Raw genomic sequence first — 6334 nt, forward strand, 5'->3', positions numbered from 1 at the left:
AGTTCAGTGGCATGAAGGACATTCACCATTTGTGCAACCACCATCACCATCTACCATCCATCTCCTGTTTTTTTGTTTTTTTGGGGTTTTTTTTGAGATGGAGTCTCACTCTGTTGCCCAGCCTGGAGTGCAAGGGCATGATCTTGGCTGACTGCAACCTTCACCTCCCCGGTTCAAGCAATTCTCCTGCCTCAGTCTCCCAAGCAGCTAAGACTACAGGTGCGCACCACCACTCCTGGATAATTTTTTATTTTTTTATTTTTAGTAGAGATGGAGTTTCACCATGTTGGCCAGGCTGGTCTGGAACTCCTGGCCTCAAGCAATCCACCCACCTCAACCTCCCAAAGTGCTGGGATAACGGGTGTGAGCCACCATGCCTGGCCTCACCTCCTGAACTTTTTCATCTTCCCAAACTGAAACTCTGTACCCATCAAACAATAACTCCTCATTGCCCCCTCCTAGTCCCTGGCAAACGCCATTCTACTCTTACATTGCTTCAGACTCAGTTTCTTCTTTCACTTAGTAAAAGACGGTCCACTGCTGACAACGGGATTGTTTCTACATGTGGAGGCCTTCTTGCCAACATGTGATTGAGTTTATTGTAGAGATCGGTAATAGGAAATGAGACTGTTCAAAGAAACGAGATGGAGACACAACTGGATGAGGGTTTCACACTGGGTGTCCCATCCGCAGGCCTCAGCAGCCCTGCCACGGATCTGCCCAATTCTTTCACATCAAGAAGGGCCATTTCCATACTATAGATCCGCCAGCACCTCTCATAGCTTTCCCTCTGCCGCCGGTGGCATGGCTTCTCATAATACTGCTGACACCTAATGTCCTCAATGAGCCCATCCATAGTTAGGATTCTGTTCAGGGTCCTGCGTGCGCTTTCCACGTTCCCTTCCTGTGCCATCACAGTCCTGGTGATGATCTTCAGATGTCTGGCCATGACCTTGGATCTAAGTCTTCACTCTGGAGAGCCTGACGCGCTCAGTACCTAGTGGACCCCGATATCAGGAGCTTTTGACCATAAAGCTAATTCTGGTTGGAGCCGAATCATTCCCTATAATAATGGAGCTCTTTCCTCCGTGTGCAGCAGCTCCCGGGAGGCTGCTATTCCATCTCTGTCCCATGCTTGGTCATTCTCAGCAGTAATCCCATCGTGGCCTCACTACTGGCCCCACTGAGTCAGTAGCCTGTATGACTCCAGCCTTAGTTACCATTGCTGATGTGTCTGAGGTCTGCATGTCACGGGCCTGCCCTGCTGCAGTATAGGAAAATTAACATTCCATGGGTGGACTCAGCACTGTACATGCAAAGCGGTGGCCTAGTGAGAGGCCAGGGGACTTCTTACACTCATGTTGGTTTCTATGTGACTCCATGGTTTGATAATGAAGACTGCTTGGCTTTACCACTTTGTGTTCTATGGTGCAAGGATGGGGCCTTTTTAATCTAAATGAATGTAATCAGAACCAGGTATACAGTTTGCGGGGCCCAGTGCAAAATGAAGATGCAAAGTCTCTTGTTCAAAATTGTTAAGTCCGGGCCCAGTGGCTCACGCCTGCAATCTCAACACGTTGGGAGGCCGAGGTAGGAGGATCACTTGAGGCCAGGAGTTCAAGAGCAGCCTGGGCAACATAGCAAGACCTCATCTCTACAAAAAATTAAAAATTTAATAAAACATTTTTAAGATGGTGACAGCAGAGCCAAGTTCTCCCTTTCGAGCATAGGGTCACATGCCCGGGAAGCCAGGCTCAGTACCTAATCTTTCTGGGAGTTTCGCCTTTCCCACAGATAACTGTGGAATCTTAATCCCTACCTCACAGTATTATGAAGCTTAAATGAGATAGTACTTGAGCTAATGCAGTTTCCCTGGGATGCTCTCTCCTTGGAGATAGTGACCAGCTGGGGTTAATCTCTGTACCCAGGGTCCAGCCTGGGCCAGGAATGGCGCAGACCTTCCTTCAATGTTTGTTAAGTAGTAGTTGCATGGTATGTTTGCTGATTTCTTCTAGATGTTACAATACAGATTTGCTTGTGTATGTGGATCAACATGTTTGCTTTTGTTTTCCTAGGACTGTAGTCACTGTTTTTCAAAGGACTCAGGCAGAGTATGTGTGTGTGTGTGTGTGTTTAATCAAAAAATAAAAGTGATGGGCTTAAACCCAAATGCCAATTAAATCCTGAAACTGACAGCTTCAACCACTCCAATTTGCACCCCTTACTGCATACGTCGGGCATGAGCACAGAGTTTTGCTCTGTCACAAGGTTGGAGTGCAGTGGCGCGATCTTGTCTCACTGCAGCCTCCGCCTCCCTGGTTCAAGCGATTCTGCTGCCTCAGCCTCCCGAGTAGCTGGGATTACAGGCACGTGCCACCACGCCCAGCCAATTTTTGTATTTTTTTAGTAGAGATGGGGTTTCACCATGTTGGCCAGGATGGTCTCGATCTCCTGACCTCGTGATCCGCCTGCCTCGGTCTCCCAAAGTGCTGGGAGTACAGGCGTGAGCCACCTTGCCCGGCTGAGCCTAGGATTTTCAATGCATAGTTGGAAAGGGCCATGGCATCTATAAAGGCAATATGTATTCACTGATTAGAATTAATTATGAATCACATAGTGATTATATTATAGCCAAAGAGAGCACTGTTATTCTATAAAACATTGCAGCAAAATTCCCACATCCACTGAGGACAGCAACTGAGAGCTTCAGATAATTGTGGTTCTGAAGTGAGCTGAACCCTGAATAACAGAGATAGGTGAGTAACAATACAGTTAAGTCCAACTCCCAGTAACTCTCGCTGCACAGACCCTTGAAATACTCAAGTGCACACAACTAGTCCATTTTATTGCACAAAACAGTTACGATAAAAGAACCCACCATTATCTAGGAGCACTATCTTTTTTTTCTACAACCATTGGTTCCTGGAAATGAAATAGGAAAGATAGGAAACTGAGAAATAAGAACCTCAGTTAGAGGTCTTTGATTGTAGCAGGGGGAGGCATGCTGTGATGCAGCCGCAGGCCGGTCCCACGGGCCTTTTTCAGCCCCTGGGTTCCTATAGACATCAGAAGTGCTCCCGAGGAGGTATAAAGTAGGGAAGGAATTATGCCATCCTGTTTAAAGGCTGCCAGACGGAAGAAAATAAGTGCCTTACAAACTCAACGCTCCACACTGGGGCTGTGGATCTCTCTTTTTTTCATTACTTTTTTTTTTTTTTTTTGATGGAGTTTCACTCTTGTTGCCCAGGCTGGAGTGCAATGGCGCGATCTTGGCTCACTGCAACCTCCGCCTCCCGGGTTCAAGCGATTCTCCTACCTCAGCCTCCCCAGTAGCTGGAAATACAGGCACGCACAACACGCCTGGTTAATTTTTAGTATTTTTAGTTTCACTGTGTTGACCATGCTGGTCTCAAACTCCTGACCTCAGGTGATCTGCCCACCTTGGCCTCCCAAAGTGTTAGGATTACAGGCATGAGCCACTGCGCCAGTCCAAGGGTTCCCATTTCTCCACATCCTCCTCAATACACTTTTTTTTTTTTTATATTTTGTTGATAAAAGCCATCCCAGTGGACATGAAGTAGTAACTTATTGTGGTTTTGATTTGCATTTCTCTAATGACCAGTGAGGCCAACCGTCTTCTCATGTGCTTACTGGCCATTGGCCATTTGTCTACCTTCCTTGGAGAAACGCCTATTGAGTCTTTGGCCATTTTTGAATTGGGTTTTTTGTTTGCAACATCTTAAAAAATATAGTATGAAATAATTCACATGTTGGGGCAAATGAGCTCCATATTTTAAAATGCAGGTAAAATGAAGTGAGAAATAATTTTCAGCTCTCAGGATGCCTTGCTTTTAATGTTTTCAAAACAAATAATATATTAATAATACTTTCTCGGCCGGGCGCGGTGGCTCACGCCGGTAATCCCAGCACTTTGGGAGGCCAAGGCAGGCGGATCACAAGGTCAGAAGATCAAGACCATCCTGGCTAACACGGTGAAACCCCGTCTGTACTAAAAATACAAAAAAAATTAGCCGGGCATGGTGGTGGGCGCCTGTAGTCCCAGCTACTCGGGTGGCGGAGGCAGGAGAATGGCGTGAACCCGGGAGGCGAAGCTTGCAGTGAGCGGAGATCGTGCCACTGCACTCCAGCCTGGTGACAGACTGAGACTCCGTCTCAATAACAATAATAATAATAATACTTTCTCTTTTTTTTTTTTGAGACGGAGTTTCGCTCTGTCGCCCAGGCTGGAATGCAGTGGTGCAATCTCGGCTCACTGCAACCTCCACCTCCCTGCTTCAAGCGATTCTGCTGCCTCAGCCTCCCGAGTAGCTGGGATGACATGCACGCGCCACCAGGCCCAGCTAATTTTTGTATTTTTTTTTTTTTTTTTAGTAGAGACGGGGATTCACCATGTTGGCCAGGATGGTCTTGATCTCCAGACCTCGTGATCTGCCCGCCTTGGCCTCCCAAAGTGCTGGGATTACAGGCGTGAGCCACCATGCCCGGCCGAGAACATATTAGTAATACTTGCTAAGTCAGAATTCAAATTTATAGAACACGTGAAAGTGAAGGAGTGATACGGAAAATTAGGCTTTTTGTGGTTTCTTCCTGAGAAGAGAAGACCACTCAGAACCAAAGACTTCTGTGAAATAAGGAAGCAGATAATCTTTATTTGTAGTTCTTAAAGTTTATGCCTAAGAAACTCCGAAGAACAGGTACTGGTAACCTGGTGGCCTGGCCGTGGCCGCGGTTTGTTTATAGCCAAAAACTAGCTGAGGCGTCATGCCCTTGAGGCAAAACTGCTGAAGAGAGAAGCACCCTGAATTTCAGTTTGTGGAGATCCAGGGTTGCCAGAAGACAAGACAACCGTGATTGTATGTGCGGAGGTTCCTCGATGGAAGCGCAGCCCGGCGCGCCCCACAGCTGGCCTGGCCAGGCCCTATGAAGGCCACGCAAAAACCGTGCTGCGGGCTTCTTAGCGACCTCATTACGTGGATTAGCGGGCAAGAAAGCCCTGGTCGGCGCTGCCCTCACAGGTAGGCGGTCTTCAATCACGTTTTAAAATCTTGTTGAGTGATTAAGCAATCATCGATAGTCCCGGCCCCTCCACTGCAGGCCGCTCAGGCCGCAACGCACCTGGTGCGCTTTGGCAAACAAGCCCCGCGGCGGGCTGGGGCAGGATTTAAGAAATGTTTAATAAAGACTGGGAGGCCTGGGGCAACGCTCTTTGGGATGCAGAAAAGGGTCGTGCGGCTCGGTGGCCTCTCCTCCGGCCCCCTGGCCCTGGCTGTAAGTTTCCTCGGCTCTGCAGGGCGCGGGGCACTCAGGGATGGAGAAGGCCACACCGCGCGGCTGGGTTCGCGGAATGGCGGTCCCTGCGGCCTCCAAAGGCCGGACCTCAGACCCCTCCCACTCCTTTCCTGCTCGACATCTCAATCCAGTTCCTAATATCTCAATAGGGTTTTTAAACAAATCGATCCTAAGGGCTCAGTTCAGTCCACGCAGGGATTCTTGGAGGACGCACGCCGAACTCAGGGTAGTGAGAAGAGAGTTTGGGGGGGCCTGGGGCGCAGGGAGAAGACCCCACACTCCGCGGCTACCAGCTCCCTTCCGGAGACGGCGCTCGGACATCGCGGGTCACAGGCAGGGAATTTAGCCCAGGTGCTAGTTGGGCCGCGAGCGGCCGCTGGGCCTGGATCCCCAAGCTCGGTATGCAGACTCCAACCTCGAGACGTCAGGACGGCGTGGGCTCCGGGCCGCCGCGCAAGCCCAGGACCCCAAGCCGCGGGCCCCCACGCCACAGCGCGCCTCCCTCCTCGAGGCCCGGGGCTCCGACCCAACACAGGGCTTCTCAAATGCCCCGGCGAGATCCAGGCAGCAAGAGGGAACCTTTCTTTTTTTTTTTTTTTTAAATGTGTAAGAATGTTTTGCTTCTTTTAGGGCACAGCACTGCTGCAACTTGCAGCACAGAGGGCCCCTTCCCTGGGCACCCATAGCGGTCGCCGCCTCTCCGGCACGGTCTCCCGGATCTGGATTTGGGGAGCGCAAGTGCCCCCTGTGGCCGGCCCGCGCCTGACCCCGCGGGCCTGAAAAGGCAGAAGCGGCCGGTGCGGGGGCCCAGGAGGAAGTTGGAGCCCGGGGGCCGGGAAGGGGGCTGGTCGGCGCCGCTGGCTGGGCGGGGCCCCACGGGACCGGGGCCACCCGGGGCTCGCGTTCCCCCACGTGGCCGGCTGCCCGGTACCCCACGTGGATGGGGCGGAGGAGGATGAAGGGCGAGGGGAGCAGCGGACCCCGAGCCACTGCGACAGGACCCCGGCCCCTGCCACCAAGGCCC

General features: G+C 51.0%; 1 pseudogene; it reads right to left on the bottom strand.

Moving 5' to 3' along the window:
* Positions 1-596: 596 nt before the first annotated feature.
* Positions 597-991, bottom strand: LOC129462522 (small ribosomal subunit protein bS21m-like; annotated as a pseudogene).
* Positions 992-6334: the final 5343 nt, after the last annotated feature.

This window comes from Symphalangus syndactylus, chromosome 2 (assembly GCF_028878055.3).
Source record: "Symphalangus syndactylus isolate Jambi chromosome 2, NHGRI_mSymSyn1-v2.1_pri, whole genome shotgun sequence".
Classification (NCBI taxonomy): domain Eukaryota; kingdom Metazoa; phylum Chordata; class Mammalia; order Primates; family Hylobatidae; genus Symphalangus; species Symphalangus syndactylus.